General features: G+C 33.7%; 1 pseudogene; it reads right to left on the reverse strand.

Annotated features, from left to right (window-relative positions):
* Window positions 1-18731: 18731 nt before the first annotated feature.
* Window positions 18732-18915, reverse strand: LOC126002966 (uncharacterized; annotated as a pseudogene).
* Between the last annotated feature and the right edge of the window lie 2316 nt (window positions 18916-21231).

The raw sequence follows: 21231 nt of genomic DNA on the forward strand, positions 1-21231 counted from the left end.
AGGTGGCCAGACAAGGTGGGTGTCGGGGAATCCCTCCTGGATGGGGTCCCAAGCTTTCCCCGCCCTTCCCCCAGCTCTAGGGTGGGAAGGGCACAGGGTGTAGGGCTGGCAGATCCTGGCTTCTGGCTCTCTATTGATCCTCTCTTGAGCTGGAGGGGAGACCCCATGTGGAAGGCCTTCTCCCTAACTTGGGTGTTCTGGGAGCCTTGATAGGCCCCCGCCTTCCCCTCTTCTGCCCCAGGCCTCCAGGCCTTCTGGGGTTCCAGCCTTGGAGGCCAGAAATGGTGGGTCCTAATCTGGGGTGTGCTGAGATTTGCTCGTTGCACTAAGTTTGTCACTGGCAATTTCTGACCAGTCTACATATGAAAAACTGTGCGGGGGCGCTAGCACTGTATGTATTAAGAGTATTCCTTATCCTTATGTTAAGTTTTGAGTATCCAGAATGTCCATTTTGTATTCTGCCCTTTCCCACACCCCTACAAACCTCATTTTTACTCCTTAACTCTCTCACCCCCCAAACATCACTAACCCACATTACTCTTTTTAATTTCAGTACTGCACAATCCTAATCACAGACCAAAGCCATGCATTGTGTGTAACAACCCCAAATGACATAAAATGACCATGTATTTCATTCGAATATTTTGTGTTTTTTCTCTGACAGCTATGAGTCTTTCTAAATATTCTCTTATACAGTGATGGCTCTAACCACTTTTTATCTTCTCTTTATGAGCTGTTTAACAAGGAATTTTGGTGAAAGAGTCCCCCAGTTTAATGCTTATGATTGAACCATGTCATGGGGATTGTTGGATTTGTTCTTATGGCCCCCATATGCGCCAATAACACCACGTGGCATTGCTCCTTTTTTGCATAGGCGCATTAAAATGGGAAAATACTATATATACAAATAAGATCCTATCTAATAGAGATTGGAACACACAAATCTTGTAGTGCAAAGGGACCTTATACCCTGAACATTGACATAATGACCTGGCACAGGCCTCAGAAGAAAGGGTATTTTTCATTCACCCCTGAACCAGGGAAGCTATCCACGAAACATCCAGGTTTGTCACATCACCTGGAAGCAATTCTCTACCACGGAAGACCCTACCACTGCTCAGAGATCGACCTGCTCAAAAGAGACTTCCCTTAACACTGAGAAGACTTAACAACAATGACCTGCTTACAGGACAGGGCTCCCTGCATTGCCCTTTAATGGTGAGGTGAAACGAGAGGACGCTCCACATCCTGACGTCAATGTAGGATATGCAGATTCCAGGACCTTTAATACAGAAACATGATACCAAGAACAGAGACTGTGTGAAAAATAAAAGTGTGTTGGCACTACAGACAATGTTTTGGATTGGATGATCTAGCTTGCCTGGAGCCTAGAGTTGGTCTTATGCCAGGAAACTTCAGGGGTCGGGTCTCTGTATTTAGGCCAAGGTTATTCCTTTCCATGCCCCTCATATTTTGGTGGGCCTATGCAAACAATAATTGTCACTCTAACACCATTTATACTGTGATCCTTTGACTCTAATCCTTAAAAAAAAAAAAAAAAAAAACCACTTAAAATTTGAGGTTAACTTGGGCCCGGAGAGATAACACAGCGTTGTTTGCCTTGCAAGCAGCCGATCCAGGACCTAAGGTGGTTGGTTTGAATCCTGGTGTCCCATATGGTCCCCCATGCCTGCCAGGAGCTATTTCTGAGCAGATAGCCAGGAGTAACCCCTGAGCATTGCCGGGTGTGGCCCAAAAACCAAAAAAAAAAAAAAAAATGAGGTTAACTTAAGCTAATATGCATATACATGGAAATATAAAAAACACTATGCCTCTAATGTTTAAGGAGTTATGTAAGTTTTATGGCTTTAGATTGCTTTGTGTGCTGTTAAGAAATATTATAATGTGTTACAATCTGGGGACTTGAGGGAAAAAGTAATTGTACATGGATTCTGTTTTATTTATCTTAATGTTCTTTGGCTGAAAGTTCAAAGTTAAGATATCAGCAAGGGGACTTTTTCTGAGAATTATGTTATGGGTGATTGTCCTTCCACTGTAACTTTACCTTGTCCTCTTTCTTTGCATCTTTGTTCTCATAATTAAAAATAAAAAATTAAAAAAAATTAGATAGTCCATTAAATGTAGCCATAAAAGGCTTAGCACACATGATATGTAGCTTACACAGACATATGGTAAAGCATGTGGGTTTGTTTCCTAATTCAGAAAACTCTCATCAGTTCTAAGTAAAACTTAGAACAATTTCAGATAGTCATTTATTTACATATATAACTTTTTATAAAATTATAAATAATGTTAAGTTTGCAATAATAGAGATAATAAAATTGTATTTAAATTTAAGTTGATGAACTTTAAACTTGCTTCTACCACTTACTAGGAAGTGGCTTTAGTCAACTTAAATCATCTTCTAAACTCACTCAATTTGTCAAATGAGGACAATTAAGGCACTGACTGTCAAATTCCATGTAAACACTGATTTTCATGAAAAAAGATTCCACATAAACACTCTATACGTTGTCATCTTAAACCATTCTAAAATACAAAAACTACTTATAAAAACCAACAGCACATTTAGTAAATTCACATATGCAATTTTCCTGTTTCCATAATGTTAGCTAATCTTTAATTCTCTTTATTTTATTTTTGCATTCTTTTTTTGCATTCTCTTTTATGTTGTTTCTCTCTTTCTTATTTTAACATTTATTATTATAATTGGGATTACAGTTAAGTCTTTAGGAAATGAGAGAATGGCAAAAAATGCATATTTAAGTTAATAAGTAAATGTTCTGTAGATGAAATGGGGAATACAGAATTAAAAATGTGCTTTCAAAATCTTTTCTAAAAGTTGAAAGTTATGAATAAACTGTTGGAAATGCAATTCAATCATCAGTGTTGAATATAAGTACTTGTTACCTCTCCAACTGTTAATGGTACCTCTTCTGACATGATTTATTACTGTCAGGCAAGTTTTACACTAAGAGCAATAGCTCTGTAAATAGTGTATATAGTGCTCTTTTACTCACTAACCTTTAGCCAAACAAACATGTAGGAAATGATGTGACAAGCATTAAAGCAACCAGTCTGGGATTATTTATTTTTCATTCAGTGTCACTCATCAGTGCCTGTTGAACAAATACTAGAACATTTCAACTTTCCTCTTTTATGAAGCAATTTTTGTTGTTGTTGTTGTTGTTATAATACCAGAATATAGGGAAGAAAAGGACAATGATAGAAATAAATCAAAGAGGTAATGAAGATAAAAAAGGAAAGTAATGGGGGAGCAGGGTTAGGGGTCTTGGGTATATTGATAAAATGGGAAAGTGGTGTAGCTTTATACGCAAAGCGCAAACTCAACAACACTGAAAATATGAAATCAAACTTCAACCACCAACTTTGAAAAATATCTATCAATGTGGGGTGTTAGAGTTACTGCATGGGGGCTGAAAGGGCAGGAGGTAACATAATAACATAGGAACACTGGTAGAGGAAATTTTACACTAGTGGTGGGATTAAAGGTGTATGTATGTATTATATGCCTAAAACTCATTTATCAATAACGTTGTTAATAACAGCTCTTTAAAAATAAATAAAAATAAAAAATCAGTTTCAGGGTACATGGAAAAAATTGGAAGAATTTCTACAGCAAAATTCTCCAACTCCTATATTTAAAAATATTCAAAGATAAATCTCTATATCAGAAAATATCACTTGCAAATCAAACTCTAAAACAGTTTCGGGAGGACTTTTGGTAAAGACTGCTCAAAATAGCTTCTGCTAACTCCAAATTTTCGGCACAATTGCACTCTAAGTGGAAGGGGAAATGCCTTTCTGCAGCATTTCCTTTACAGAAATAAGGTGTCCTCAAGATGGTCTGCAGAGGCGGCCACTCACACCTGCCAGCAGTCTGGCCTCCACCCGCAACGATTCTTATTACCACTTCACAAATTTCATTCCAATCAAGAGAAAAAAATTAAAATAAGTGATCCTCAAAAGTATGATATTTATGTAAAATTATATGTATAAATGTATAATATGTACGAGTAGAAAGTGTTTTCTAAAACAGACAAGAGAACTCACAAGAAGGGGGAAGAAGACAGAGAAGGATGACGGGGGAAGAGAGAGAAGCAGAGGGGAGAAAAAAAGGAGAGGCAAGAAGAGAAATGGTGAGGAAGGGGAGAGGAGAGATGAAGAGGAGTGGTCGTTAGGGGAGACTAGAGAATGGGGAGCAACAGAGAGATGAAAAGGGGAGAAGAAAAGGGTAAAGGAGGGAAAGAAAAAGGAGAGGGGAGAGAAGGTACTTGGACTGGAATGTAATACTGTTTGTGTCAGGAATAATGGGAGTCACCTATATTATATATACTGAGAGGGAAAGGAGGTAGGATTCTGGGGGTTTAACTCAGGATCCCACCCATGTATGTCAAACACACATTCCTGACCCATAATATTTCAAAATAATACTTTATACAGGAAATTTTGATATTTTTCCATAGAAGCACTTACCTCACTTGTATTGATAATTGGATATTTACTAGATTATTTGAAGAGTATATCTAGTTTCTTGAGTGGCAGCAGTATTAATACATGCAGGCCAGAAATTTCTTTGATAACTTTATTGGCATTTGATTCAAATACTAAAATTTATTTTTATTTTATTTATTTATTTAATTTTTGTTTTGGGTTGCACCCGGTGAGGCTCTCTGCTTTCTCACTGCCATATCATTTTGCTTTCCCCTTACTCCATCTTCCTATAGATGGCTGCCAAGTGGTAACCTTTTCATATTCTCTAGTTACTCCCTATATGATCACATCCAGTTTAGAGTTTTAAATAAAATCTATATATGGAGGATTCCCAAATTTGTATCTCTAGCCCCATCTCCTTCCTGAGCTCTAACATAGGTGATAACAGATATTTCATCATATTTAAAAATGAGACTTCCCAAACCTCCAGCCCCATCTGTTGCTTCCCCATCTTTATCTGGGACACTCTCATTCCCTCAGCTGTACTTGCCAAAAACTCAAGAATAAGTTTTATATTGCCATGCCCAATTCAATCCAGCTCAATTCTGTCTCTAGGGTGTGTCCTCTTCTCTCATCTCTTGTTATAAAACCATGGCCTAAACCATGTTTTTTGTCACCTGAGTTTCTGCAAAAGCTTTCCAACTGGTTTCCTTATTTTCACTTTATATATCCTATAGTACATTTTTATATTTGATGCTAGAATAATATTCTAAAGATATAAATATAATAATTTTGCTTTATAATGGCCTCCCATCATATAGAGTATAAAAAGCAAGTTCTGACCACAACTGAGCAGGACATTTCTTTGCACTATAAAGATAGATCTTGAGGTTCAACAAAAAACATGTCCTGACAACCTAGTATGCCTGGAACCCAGAGTCAGTCTTAAGTCAGAAACCTTCAGGGATAAGGTCTCCTTGTATTTAGGACAAGGCTTTTTTTCCCATTTTCCCCGTATTTTGTTGGGCCTATGCAAACAACAACAATTGCCACACTCATACCGTTATTACTGATTATTTCTAACTCTTACCCTTTTAAAACAAAACAAAAAACAAAACAAAACAAATAAAAAGAAGAGCTTACTAAGCTTTCTGCTGGTGCTTCAATCAATTCATTGTGATTCAATAATTTTCAAAAATATTCTTTCCTTTCTTTCCATCTCTTTAGTTTTTCTTTCAATTTTCTAATTTTTTGAATCATGTTGCTTTTAGTCTACCTAAAACAAATGTATTATTATCAGTTATGTCAACTACGTAATGCATTTTCTTTAAATAAATTAATAAAAATAAAAAAAACATGTCTGGAGCCTGTAGTTGGTCTCATGACAGTATGCTTCAAAGGTAGAGACACTCTATCTCTTAGGCCAAAGGAATTTCCTTTCTAATTTCCCCAATACTTACTGTGCCTAGCCAAAATACAAACAAAAACCTTGCCACACCAGTCTCCACTTTTTTTATTTCTATTTCTTTATTTTTCTTTTTGTCTTCTTTTATATATATATATATATATATATATATATATATATATATATATATATATATATATAAAACTTCTAGATAGGGGTTACCACCCACTTTTTCTTTTCTTCTTTCTTTCTTTCTTTCTTTCTTTCTTTCTTTCTTTCTTTCTTTCTCTCTCTTTCTTTCTTTCTTTCTTTTTTCTTTCTTTCTTTCTTTTTCTTTCTTTCTTTCTTTCTTTCTTTCTTTCTTTCTTTCTTTCTTTCTCTCTCTCTTTCTTTCTTTCTTTCTTTCTTTTACCTTCCTTTTTCTCTTTCTTTTTACTTTCTTCCTTTCTTTCCTGTTGTTTTGGTGGTTTTGCCTTTTGCCTTTTGTTTTTTAACAGAATCATAGAACATGAATCATCTTGTTCTGCATCATGTTTCTATGTCTTCCTACAAATTGAGGGGGAAGAAAGTAGATGGTACCAGGGGAAAAGAAGTCTCATGAGCACTGAGTGGAAATAAAAAATGATCTGACCTAAACACCAAACCCAAAGTCAACTACAATAGAAACAAGAGACTCAAAGACCTACAACAAGCTATACACAAAAGGGACAATTTACTCTAGCAGTCCTGAGAATTAAGGGATGCATGCTAGGAACAGTGGCGGTGGGGAGGTCAACACTAGTGGTGGGAATGGCCCTAATTCACTCTCACTATGTACCTTAAATATAACTGTGAAAGACTTGTAATTCAAAAAATAAATAAAGAAAATTTAAATATTAAAAAAATTTTGATAGGAAATTTTATTTTTATTTTATTTTATTTTATGAAAAATAAAAGCAAGAAAACTTGTCAAGAATAAAAAAGAAAGTTTTTGAATATGTGCTAGAAGGTCTTTAATATGATCTGTCCTCTGCATACATCTCCAAGCTTGTCTTCTTATTTTTTATAATCTTCTCACTATATTGATGCTCTGTCCTTTAAATATTTCAAACTCCAAAAATTCTGTTTCCAGAGATTCATAGTTGCTATTCTTCTCTCATAATATTTTCTTAACCCTGATCTTAGCAAAGCAATGTTTTAAGTGTCTTTGATTAAAAGTCAGCTATTCAGTTATACAAAAATAGCACATCTCTCTTCAGTATCCCATCCCCTCTTCATTCTACTTTACATTAGTACACATCTAGATACAGAATTCTGGACACACATACACACAGAAGCAATAATAGTTTGGTACACTTCCAATATGCATAGGATTTGCTTAAAATAGTGTAGCTAAAAACATCAGCCCCTTAATAACAATTCAAATTTATTACAATAATTAATTGTAACTAATTACATAAAGTAAAAATTTCACTGCTGGTTTTTAGAGTTTATAAACCATTGAGCAAAAACAAACAAACAAACTAACTAACTAACTAACTAACAAACAAAAAAAACGCATGGGCATCATGGTTAGTAACTAATCACTGCACCCCTTTTTAAGACTTTTATTGATTAGTAAACTCATATATGTTAGTCAACTAATTCACAGACCTATGTATTTGGGGGCAAGGAGGAACTAGACCAAAAAGAGGAGTGTTCAAGGGCTTTTACGAGTTCTGTGCTCGGGAGTTACCCCTTGTGATACTTGGGACCAGGAATGCAACCAATGCTGGCCAAACTGGCTGCACCCATGGCAAATGTCTGGCCTCCTTTAGATCTTTGGCTCCACACCATGCATCTGACACCTCCTTGTACCTCATAAATAAATTTATGTCATTATTTATAATAAAATATTAAAATAAGAATCTTCTAAATTAATAGGAAGGATACACCTCCATTAACAATAGTGCAACCAGTGTCAAAAAGGAAAGCCAAGGGAGAGAGAGTAAGAGAGAGAAGTAATTTGCTTGCCCTAGAGCAAGGCAAGGGTTGGGGTGTAGGGAGTAGAAGGTAAATGGGAGATATCAGTGATAGTGACAGGGAGGTTACACTGGTGAAGGATGGTGCATATTGTATGACTTAAACACAATGAACAAATTTGTAACTACAGTGCTTAAATAAAATAATTTTAAAAAATTGGGGGTTTTGAGGTCACACTGTGGCACTCAGGGATTACTCCTGGCTCTGTGCTCAGAAATCTCTACTGGCAGGCTTGGGAAACTATATGAGATGCCAGGAATCGAATCAGGATCTGTCTGGGGTTGGCAATGTGCAAGGCAAATGACATACCACTGTGCTATCTCTCTGGCCCCAACAATTAAATTATTTTAAAAAAATAAAAAAGAATCTCCTTAAAAGATAAAACTATATTAAAATAAAATATTATAATACTGGGAGTGACATTGAATTAAATGCAAATAAGGAGACAAAAATATGTAACTGAAAAAATGTTGAAACCCTCAATCTTGACAAACTGTAAGTAGACATTAAAGGAGTTAGTACAGTAACTGTTCAAAGTACATTCAAAATACAGTACTGCTATTAGGAAGATATAGTTATTAATTACCTAGACAAATTCTATTTTAAATCAAGTTCTTTCTTTTAATTACTTTATTTAAACATTGTAGTTATAAGGTTCTTCATAGTACAGTTGGATTTTTTATGTTTACAAAGTTGCTCACGATTAAATTTGTCATACAATGTACAACAAACTTTGAACACATCTTCACATTTTAAGTGTTAAGACTTCACATTCAGTGACCATACAGCAAGTCAAGTACAAAACTATACGGTCAAAATCTATAAAACAGATACACTACAAAATATTCATGTTTTTCTTTTGCAAAATTCTCCAAATAACATATACCCAACTACTCCCTAAAATTGTAGGCAGACTATGTGCAGGGAATGTAAAAAACTCAAACAAACTAATAAAAAATATGTTTATCAAAATAAAACATATGATTGCAATTGCTCTCTTATTAATGTGTGATGAATCATATGCTAATAAAATAATCATAATATAATACATTATATTTGATGTTTATAATACATTAATTTGATGTTTTTTCTTTCTAATGCTGAGTATATTTAATTTAATCTAGTTCCATTTCCCCTGGCTTTCAGAAAACAAAATAAATAAATCGGTTATTTATTTTATAGCTATATTAGCCTCTCATTTTTATAAAAATTTTTTCCTTTTCTTTGCTAAGCTTTTGTCTAATAATTTCTGTTTGATGGTGCAGAACCAACTTTAATATTTCTTACAGGGAACTGATAATATAAAATCAAGTTTGCACACATCTAGTAGGATCAATTTTAATTTCAGTAAATATTGACAGAATTTGTCAAATGCTATGTTCTAAAAAAATCATTTCAAACCATATTTCCCAAAATCAAGTAGGTTTTATTTTAGCTTCCATAGCTTCCATTTTCAAGCCTATTGGGAGGCTTTAATTAAAGAACAACAGAGGATTTAAGGACACAAAGGCACAATATTTGTGACAATATTTGTGTCAATATTGAAACCAAGATTAATAAAGGCCTTCTATGGTTCCTTTGACATACCCTTTTCATTTTTCCATATTAGCAAAAACACCTTGGGGGAATGCACTGCTATTTACCGGTGAGCTCTTCTGACAATGAAGGTGGGCTAAGCTGGATTAAGTGAGAAACTTGAAAATGTAATGAAGATCTTGCAACTTTTCACCAATTGTGTAAGTGGATTTATCTGAGAGTAGGATCAATGATAATTGCATTTATTCAAAGTTGTTCTAAGTTGTGGGAATGAAAAAATATCACAATGGTTAAGACATTTGTCCTGCACAAGTTCCATTCCTAGTGTTGCACATGATTCCGATAACATTGCCAGAAATGATCCCTAAGCTCAGAGCTAGAAGTAATCACGAACACAGCAGAGTATGGCTCAAAAACTCACAAATAACAACCCTCATAAAGGCTAGTGGGCAAATAAAAATATACTTGACTAAATGTAGTACATTTTTTAATTATATTGAGCATAATGAAAGAATATGAGAAAATTTTCAAACAAATAATCATATTCCTTTATTAACAATCCAGTGACAATATTTAAAGCAAATTGTATTGTCTACAAAGATTTTTCTACTATGTGCAACTAATTATAGATGCCTTTTTCACTTAAAAATAACTTATTATTTTGTGAGCCCATAATTAATTTCAGGTTTATGCAGTATTTTTCTGTTTATAAAAATTTTCATTTATAAATGACCTCTGCATCATCGCAGAACTGATGATATTATAAAAAGAACTGGATAAAGTTAAAATACGGGCAACTTATAGAGTTAAATCAGGCTGATTAAGACTACAAAATTTCAGTATTTTGATGGTTTTAAAATTCAAGACAATGCATTTTATCAGCACACTCATTGACTAGATTTAAAGTAATTTTATATAGGCTACTAATTATAAACCATTAATATAAACAAATATATGAATAACATACAAGTAATGAATAAAAGACTGATATATTTAAACATTTAAAATAATTTAGTTTTTTTTACTAGTCAAAGGCTAGATGCAAAGAAGTGCTGTAGGTACATAGACTTTATTACTAATTTATGGGGCCGGCGAGGTGGCGCTAGAGGTAAGGTGTCTGCCTTGCAAGAGCTAGCCAAAAAAACTAATTTTTTGATATTTTGAGTATAAACAATAAATTTTAACTTACAGACACCTACAAGAATCCTCTAATTTAGGTACTATTATTATACTGAGGAAAACTAAGAATTGCAGATAAAGAAACTTAACTCAAGGTTACACACCTGTCAAGTGGCAAAGATTCTATTGTACAGCCATACCAGTTTTTTTATTTTTTACCACTTGGAACCTCTCCTACTTGGAGGCATCATCTGTAACTGTGAACAGGACTAGAAACAGTGACAAAACAGGCTTCTTTAATGATCATATATTAGACATAATTTTGAATAAAATACAGGTAAGACACTTTTCGCAAAAATATTTACCTCAGACTGAATATTACAGAGGTTCAAGGACTTGCCTTGCACATAGCTGACCCAGGTTCAATGCCTGGGAATCCATTATGGTCCCCATGCCTGCCAAGTGTAATTTTTGAGCTCAGAGCTGGGCATAACCCCTGAGCACTGCTGGGTGTGGCTCAAAATGTGGGTATATCATGCAATTCATATAAATGGTACATGACATATTAAACAAATCCAGTCGCCTGTAAACCATTTTACTTACCCAGACCTCAATATTTTCTTGACCTTATTGTCCTATTAGTATAACTAAAAGTTGATTGCCAAAATAGCATGAAAGATTCCTAACATTCAATGAACGTTACACTTGAAGAGACCAACTTAGTAGAAAATGTGTTCAGATTAAAGGCTGCCTGATTTTTTTTATTTCTACTTCATTCTCCTTAAATCTATTTTTAAATAAATTATTTAATGGAATCACCACGAGATACACAGTTACAAAGTTATTCTAGGTGAGTTTAAGTCATGCAATGTATAACACTCTACAACAGTCCATAATTCACATCACCAATGTTCCCAGTTTTCCTCCTGCTTTCCTCTGATCCTTCCCCATTTGCCTGTCTGTATGGCAGATATTTTTTCTTCTCTATCTTTCTTTCTCACTCACTCACTTACTCACTCATTCACTCACTCACTCACTCTTTCTCATTCTTTTATTTTTTTCTTTTAGACATTGTGGTTTGCATTATATACTGAAGAGGTATCATGCATTTCACTTTATCTCCTTTCAGCATCCATTTCTTGCCCAGATCATTTCCAACTATCATTGTCATATTGATCTCTTTTCTATCCGAATGGGCACTCCCTGCTTTTGTAGCAAGGTTTCTAGCATGAATGGGTCCTCCTGGGCCTGGTATTTATTGTTTTAAGAAATTATTACCTTACCATTTTCCTTTGTTATATGCCACAAATGAGTGTGATCATTGTAACTCAGTCCTAATTAATTTGTCTCAGCATAATACTCTCCATATTCATCTATTTATGAACAAATTTTTTCCAAGGTGGAATTTTAATTTTTTATTTTTATTTTTTTTATGATTTTTATTTTGATCATAGTGTCTTACATATTGTTGACAATAACATTTTAGGTACATATTTACATAAAATCAGGGGGATTCCCATCACCAAATTGTCCTCCCTACACCTCCATTTTTGTCCTACCTCCCATTTCCTCTTCCCTCACCCCCAGGGCGGCTAGAATATGTGGTCCCCTCTGTATCCTACCCATTACTTAGTAGTCTTGCACCTGTTTGGTCTTGATGCCTCCCTTATCTCCCCCTCTAACTGTAGGCAGGACTAGCTAGTTCAAGTTGCGTGGTTTTGCCAGAAAAAGAGAAGATATATAAACTGGGGTAAGAGTCTAATACTCCAAAAATGGGTGGAATCCTTCTAGAGGCTCTCATCATCGATTTGGGAGATGAAGGAGAAAAAGAAGGTGAAACACTCCACCAGTACCAAAAAAAAGTGTCAATTATCCAGTGAGGACTCCAGCTATATCGATAAGCACCACAAAAAATAGACGAAAAACAAAACAAAACAAAAACAAATTTTATGATAATTTTTCTAATAGCTGTATAGTATTCTACTGTTTATGTATCACGAAATTTTTTGTTACTCATTTGCTTTGGAAACTTCAGTTGTTTCCAGATTCTGGTTATTGTGAATAGTGGTGCAGTGAGCATAGGAGTGCAGGAGGGACTTTCTTCATTATGTTTTCTGGTCCCTAAGGTATTCCTAGGAGCAGTATTGCTGGATCAAATGGAAGATCAATTTTTAGTTTACTGAGGAATGCCAATATTATTTTTCCCAAAAAGGCCACACCAGTCAATATTTCAACTAGCAGTGAATGAAATTGCCTTCTAACCACATCTGCACCAACATTGATTGTTCTTATTCTTTTAATGTGTGCCAGTCTCTGTGGTATAAGATGATATTTCATTGTTTTGATTTGCATCTCCCTGGTGATTAATGATGTGGAACATTTTCCCTTGTGACTTTTGGCCATTGATATTTCTTCTTTGAGAAAATTACTATTTATCTCTTCCTTTCAATTTTGTATGGACTTAGATAATTTGTTCTTGTTGAGCTCTGTATCTTAGATAGTAATCCCTTATCAGATAGCTTTTGGGTGAATAGTTTCTCACATTCTGTGTATAATCTTGTATCTTGATCATTCTTTCCTTTAAGTTTCAGCAACCTCTTTGTTTAATGTAGTCCCACTTGTCTAACTTTGCTTCCACTTGCTTGATCCTGGTGTTTCATCCTTGAAGATGTCTTTATCTTAATGTCATAAAGTATTCCTACATTTTCCTCTATGTCTGATATCAAGGTCTTTAATTTGTTTTTATTTGACTTTTGTCCATGGTGTTAAAGAGATGCCTGAGTTCATTCTTTTGTAAGTAGCCGACAAGTTTGCCAACATCACATGTTAAAGAGACTTTCCTTGCTCTTCTTTGTATTTCTTGCCCCTTTATCAAATATTAATTGATTGTCTACTAGGGATTTGTCTCAGGATATTGAAGTCTATTCCATTGATCTTACATTATGTCTTTATTTAAATACTATGCTGCTTTAGAGACACTTTAAAATTGGAGAAAGTGATGCCTCCCCTCTTTATTTTTTTAAGGATTGCTTTAGCTATTCATGGAGGTTTATTTGAATATGAGTTTCAGGAATGTTTTACTATTTCTTTGAAAATGGCATTAGTATCCTTATAGTAATTTCATTAAATCTGTACAATGCTTTGAAAAATGCAGTCATTTTACTGGTGTACTCCCAATTCATTTGAACAGGGTATGTGTTTACTTTTTCTTGTGTCTTTTTTATTTCTTGAAGTAGTATTTATATGAAGTTTTCTTTGTATTGGTCTTTCAGCTCTTCAGTTGATTCCAAGGTTTTTTTATTTTTTGAGGCATGATTGTAAATGGGATTTTTAAAAATATCTCTTTCATTGTATGTAAAAATCCATGGAATTTGAGATATTAATTTTGTAGCCTGATAATTTACTATACATATATATTGTTTCTATTAGCCATTTTATAGATTCCAGGAATTCTAAACATATTATGTGAACTACAAACAGTGAAAGTATGAATTCTTTGTTTTTTTTTTCCCTATCAAGATGCCTTTGCTATCTTTTCCTTCCTTGCTTAATTGACCACTATAGAATTCTACTCACTATTCACTATTGAATACTTTCAAACATTTAAAGAGGTCTACTTCCATTTTTTTCATGTTCTTCCAGAAAATTGAAGAAACAGAAACACATACAGTTTCTATAAAGCTAATACTATCCTGGCATCAAAAGCAGACAGACACCACAAAATAATTACAATTTAATATCTTTGATGAACACAGATGCAAACATTCTCTTTAAATTTAGAATGAACCTTTAAGTATAGCATTAAGTATATATTCTGCATTTAAAATGTCATTAAGTATAATGTTGCCTTGAATGGCACTTTCTTCAAAAGATTAGTACAAGAAAAATCAGAGTTAGTGAGCATAGTTAGATTAGAGAGAAACAATATAAATGAGCCATATTTTTCTGAATGATATCCACAGTACTAGAAACAAAATGACTTTAAATAAATAATGGTCTCTCTTGCATGTGGGCTATAGTTCCTTTACCATAGTAAAGAAACAACAGGTGGCCAAAAACAACAATAAAAAAATAAACAATAAAAAAATGAGAACTGGTTTACAGAGCTGGGCTTACCAATGTGGGAGATAGATAATGAGTAAGCCTGGTGGGTGAAGAAACTGAGAGAAAATAAAAGAAACAGACATTGATGGAATGTCTACTATTGAAATTTTATACACATGAAATCCTATTATGAGCAGTATTACAAATCACAATGCCTCAAACATAAAAAATGGAAATTAAGAAATAAAAGTTATAATGTATATAGAATGGAAAATAGGTTAATGATAATATATATCACTTATATGCATTTTCTCAAAATGAAATTAGAAATAAATATATACATATATAAATAAAATTAAAATGGGGATAAAAAACAACTAAAAGGAACGGCTGGAGTACTTTCAGAAGGGTCAAAAACAGAGAAGCAGCTTGGTTCACTGGCAACCAGCAAGAAAATTACCCTGAGGGTTTATCTAAGCCTTGGAGACCTTGAATCCAGGAAAGTGGCAGACAACCAAAGTGTGTGAAATGATACTGAAAGTGTTTTATTTACAGTCCCTCCTAGAATACACTCCAGAGATTCTAAACTATGCCAGTTCTTGCTTCTGATGTTTCCAGGAAAAATATGGAACACAGCTGCCTTACTGAATCTCAAGATTTGCCCCAGAGGCAATTTTAGTGGGGGAGACAATTCTAATCCACAATATCTGCTTATCTACTTTCACCACAGAAGCTCAGAGAGGATGTGAAAATAATAAAAGAGGTTGACAATGTTTTGTATATATTTTCAAATAAAAAGGGTGGATAACAGAAACACTACTGTGACAGTACACACAAAATATTTTAATAAAAATAAAAAATTGATATTCAGCCATAGTGTAGAGCCTAAAAAATGACCAAAGAGAATTATGACTATATAGAAGGATTATGTTGGTGCTCTGTATTTTTTCAAAAGGAAAGAGAGATGCAAATAATAATAAAAAGAAACAGAAAGTAAAGGGATGAAGAGAGTTTCAAGGAACAGGCTATATATATATATATATATATATATATATAAAGTGCAAGCTTGATAAGAAGACACTATAAACAGTAGAGGTTTGATTTCAAACAACTAATTAATGGAGCACTAGCGTTCTCTGAAGTCAGTAAAGTGTACAGTTAAACTGCTCTGTGAAGTTTAATAAGAATTTCTAGACCATATTTCAATAATATTTGTATGCTGCTGGAGTGAGAACAAATATTTTATATGTATTGAAGTTAGAACAAAATATAAATGATGCTCAGAGAGAGATTAAATATCTGAGATGTCAACACAAGCCAGATAACACTGTAAACGTTTCATTTTTCTTTCATATGCGATGTCTCACTTTTCTGAAATCTCCACACTCAGCTTAATAGGAGACATGTGGGCTCAGTGTGCCAGTTCACTGCTGGACATTTCAACATTATTAAAAGTATGTGCTGTTATTTCTATAAAACATTAATTTGACTGAATAAACAAACACCTTGGAACCTGACTGTAATTTATGCAATAATTTATATGCAATATAAATTATATATGCAATAATTTATGCAATAGAAGAATAGAAATAGAGACTGATAAATAAAATTTTAGCATTCAGACTGTGCCAAGCCAAAAAATATTTAACTATCTCTTCCAAATAATGTACTAAAGTTCTAGTTTACATATAAAGAAACTGGGGCATAGGTGCCTGGAGCTATTTCTACAAGAACATACAGAACCAGAAATGAAAAGAGCTGAGGTTTGAAATCATCTGTCTGAAGCTTCCCTCCTTAACCACTTGACTCCTAAGCAGGGTAGGACTACCTGGAACTATAATAATAATAATAATAATAATAATAATAATAATAATAATAATAATAATAATAAAGTTAGAGTTTATTATTATTAATAATAAATCAGAAAAGAGAAGAAATATACTCAAATAGAGTAATAAACATTTCTCTAAGAATGCACAGGATCAGGGCCTGAGAGGTAGCTCAAAGGACTGAGTGAATTACTGAATGCCTGCATGTTCAATCCCAGGTTCAATCCACAAGATCCCAGATTACATAACAAAGAATCCATGAGCATCTTCAAGAATTACTCCTCCCATCATAAAATAATATACAAGATTAGTAGAAAAAAAAACAAATGTTTACAGAATTAATAGCTCAGGCAATTATATGCAACTAATGAGTATTTGCTGATTGCATATGAACAGAAACTTTATAATAATACAGAGATTAACCAATTAACATCCTAAGTAAGAATAAGGAGGTCAGGGCTAGAGAGATAATACAGTCATAATACAAGTCACACATAATAAACTTGTCCATTTCAACTATAATTTATAATATAAAACATTACACATTTCTTTACAACATAAAATAATGCATTTCCTTACAAGCAGTAAGCCCAAGTTTGATTACTGGTACCATATATCTGACCAGAAATATCCCCCTACAATAATCATCCCCAATGGAAGTAATCCTTGATCTCAGGACCAGGAGTAAGCCCAGAGCACCATAGATGTGGCCCCGAAACCTGATGATGATTATGATGATGATGATGACAACAACAACAACAATAATAATAATGTCAAGTATGTTTTCACAGGTAAATGGAATAACCAGGTAGAGATGTGCTGTGGAGAACTAGGGATGGACACAATACAGCCCAAATGAGAGCCAGTTGCTGCTCAATGAATTCACTCACCAATTAAAATATTCTAAAGATTTTTTTGGGGGGGGTGCAGGAGATAAATGGGCCACATCTGGCAGTGCTTAGGGTTTATTCCTCATTCTGAGCTCAACGATCACTCCTAGCAAGCTCAGGGAACCACAGAGTGCTGAGATCAGACCCAGGTTAATGTGTAAGCAAGAAATGTACCCAACTCCTGTTGTATGTATCTCTGGCCCTGAAAAAAATTCTAGTCTTAAAGATCACTTTTCCAAAACAACACAAAGTTTCCATTTCTGTTATTGTTTTTGTTTTGGGGATCACACCTGATAGTTTTTGGTCACATCTGGCACACTTAGTTCTGGTATTGAATTCAGGTGGATTTAGAGGACTATATAGGTAGGGTCTAAGGCTCAAACCCAGGTTTGTGCACAACAAAACCAGGTTGTGCAAGGCAAAAGCCCCTACCCGCTGTACTATTGTTCTGGCTCTGCTTCCTTTATTCTTAAATTCAATTTTATTATTTATAATTTGTAGCCCATTCCTTTTATTAAAATTAAAAGTGCAGAATTAGAAATTTCAGTAAGGACTTTCAGAGTTGATACCTGGCTCTTGGATTGGGCACTATAACTAAGCAAGTACTTGATGATAGCATATTCAAAGAAGTTTTGCCAAATTCATTAGTTAGAAACATAATGTAATTTAAATCCAAAGCTTCAACTCAAACATGCTGCTTTCCTTTAGCACTGAGCTATAATCAGGGCTTTCCTCTGGTTCTATTCTCGGGGATCACTCTTGGTGGGCTGGAAGACCATAAGAAGTGCCAGGATCAAACTTGGTTGGCCATAAGCAAGGCGAGCATCCTATCTGATGTACTTGCTGCTGATTTATTTTAATTGTTAAATGAACCATGGTGTAAGAACAAGTCTTACTTCCTTTTTGTGAGGAGGATAGAAGGATTTGAGTGTGCAGGGGACCATGTTGGATGCTGGAGATCTAACCCAGATCGGCCATGTGCAGAGCATGTACATTACCTACTGTATTACTCTCTGGAACCATTAAGTATGACTTCTGAGTCCTCACTAGTTACAAACCTTCTAAACTGTTAAAAAATTTTTATTATGTGATCAGTACAGCTTGACTATTTGAATCCCACCTCCAGGTGGTATGGGATTAGTAGAGGATGAAGAGAGTGGGACTAAGATTTCTAACACTCAAATCATAGAAAGGTTCCATATCTCTGGGTCCTTTCCAAAATTTACCCTGTAGGTATATATAACAAAAGATATATATATATATATATATATATATATATATATATATATATATATATATATATATATATATCCTTCTTATATCAAACTTTAAGAGTTTGAAAAGCTATAAATCAAAAACAACAGATAAATAACAAATAGTCATTTATATAATATTTTTCTTTCTTTTCTTTTCTTTTCTTTTTTGTTTTTTACCACTCAGACTGCATCCTCTCCCTCTACCCCTTCCAGAGGAAGGGAAGAACGATCATCAATGGCAAAAGGTAGCCGCAGAAGCGACACCTAGAGCGGGCTTCACTCTCAGGAGAAAACGCTCTGGCTCCTCCTCGTGGCTTTGGGTCACATACTATAGAAATGATCCCTGAAAGTATAGTCTTATAAATTTCATTATCAGCTGTCATTTTAAGACAGACATCAACAACATATCACTTTATTTTTATTTCTCAAATTACAAATTATAAAATCCTGAGACCACAGAAATAGACTAGAAATAAGGGTACTTACTTCCCTTGGTTTGACCCATTGGTACCACAAATGGTCTCCCCTGAGTACCACCATGAGTGACCATTAAGCAGAGAGTCAGGAATAGTCCCTGAGCACTGCCCAGAGTATTCCTATTCCCACCCTCAGAAAAATCAAATGAATTATAAATTTCTAAAGAATACTTTTTAATTATTATTTATATTCCTTATCAGAATTAGCAAAATTATGCACTTTTAAATAATGGAATAAATTAGTTGTGAGTAAGTAAATGAGTAAAATAAAGGCAGCAAGATAAACTTAAAAGCTAATGTGCACAAATGAAAGAAAAGCTCAATTCTGTTAAAAAAGAAAACTGGTAGAAGTGAATCACGATTTAATAATCTGCAAGTAAAATCATTCATCAGCTCTCAATTAAGATGCCATCTCAGTGGAAATTTCATTTCACTGGATCTTAGAGTTCATAATCTTTGTTCTATTGTTATAGATATTCAGTATTTATCATTTTAGATCTTGTATCCTCAGAACATATTTTTATTAGTTTGGGGTGTGGATTACAGAAGATGCAAACATATCTACATCAATTTGTACTTAGCAAAGGCATTCTTGTTGATATGTTCTCACTGTCTGAGTATTGTGCTTGAAAATCAGAATGTGTCAGGTTAGATAAAATGATCTGTGGAAGCTCTTTGATCTTTAATGTCTTGAATTCAAAAATTTATACTTCCAAATTGAAAATTTCTTTTAAAAAGGGAATTAGTGAATTGCTTCTATTTCCTTATGACAAAGTCAGGAGTCTAAAAAATGAGTATGAACAACTTATTGAGGGAAGATATTTAAGCTGAAGAATTCACAGAATAAGAGAAAAAAAGAGCTCTTTAATATTTCAGATAGCAGAAGTAATAAAATCCTCAAAAAAATAGAATTAAAAGGGACATCCTCACTATGATAAAATTCATGCATATAAAATTCAAAACTCACCTCATACTTATTGGTACATTCTTAACTACTTTCCCCCAAAGATCAGGAGCAAGTGAACATAGTTCATTTTTCATTTCTATTCAACATAGCAATGGAAATGTATGCCAGAACAATTAATAGTAAAACCAAATAAAAATGATGGTAGTGGAAGGATTTGTAAAAAAAAAAAAAAAAAAAAAGAAAGAAAAACTCTATTTCTTCTTAGTATATATTACAGAGATGACTTCTCCTTGGAAATTTTACCTCTTCTACATTTGAAAAATGATAATTATCATAATTTTAATAAAATAGTCAATATAATTGTTATTAAGTTTTTTTGAAAAGCAAAAACAGTGAAGTTTAAAAGTGATGTAATCTAAGACAGGTTGGAATCTAGAGAAGAAACGGGTAAAGTTGACTGATGAAAAGCCTCTGGCTTCAGTATGCTATATACAATGATCCTGTATAGTAAAAGTAACTTTTTAAATATATATATATATATATTGCTTTTCAAATATACATATGCTAATTTCACTTCAATTGACAAAACTTTGGGCAAAATAAAGCTAATCAAAAGGTAAATTTAAAGTACATAGATATCCCAAATCTGAATGTATTGTATCAAAGTAGGTGATACAGAAAATAGAAGAAATAATTGAAAATTATATTTAAAGACTGAAGACTAGGAGACCAAAAAATTTTCTAAGCAATAATAGGTATAAAGAGAGCATATAAAATATAATTATAATTAAAGTAAAAAATTAAAATGTTTAACAGTGGGGGAATTAGGTAAACAAAAAAGGCAGCTAATATAACCCAAGACTTTCCTACATAAAGAGTAGTCACTTTCTAATAAATTCATAAAAAAGGATAGAAGAATCACCTGGTAAAGTAAAAGCAAACGACTTCGTAATTTTGAGTTCAGCACTTTTTTAAAAGACAATGCCAATATTTTAGGAGCATTATTTGTATAGTACCCACTTTCTGGTTTATAAAATGCATGTTTTAGTTAATTTCTTCATTCTTTAGCATGAATTTTACAGTGTCCTTCAGAAATATACTCTCACCTGGACCTTCTCAATTTAGTCTGTTGTCTCTGTCTCTCTTGTTTTATTGAGACAAAATTATTTACAACATTGATTAAAATAGAATTCCAGGCATGCAGTGAATGTTCTAACACCAATTCCAACACAAGTGTCAATTTCTCTCCTCTAATGTCCAAAATTAAAATACCAATAATTTTTAAAATTTGT

This window comes from Suncus etruscus, chromosome 2, assembly GCF_024139225.1.
Source record: "Suncus etruscus isolate mSunEtr1 chromosome 2, mSunEtr1.pri.cur, whole genome shotgun sequence".
Lineage (NCBI taxonomy): Eukaryota > Metazoa > Chordata > Mammalia > Eulipotyphla > Soricidae > Suncus > Suncus etruscus.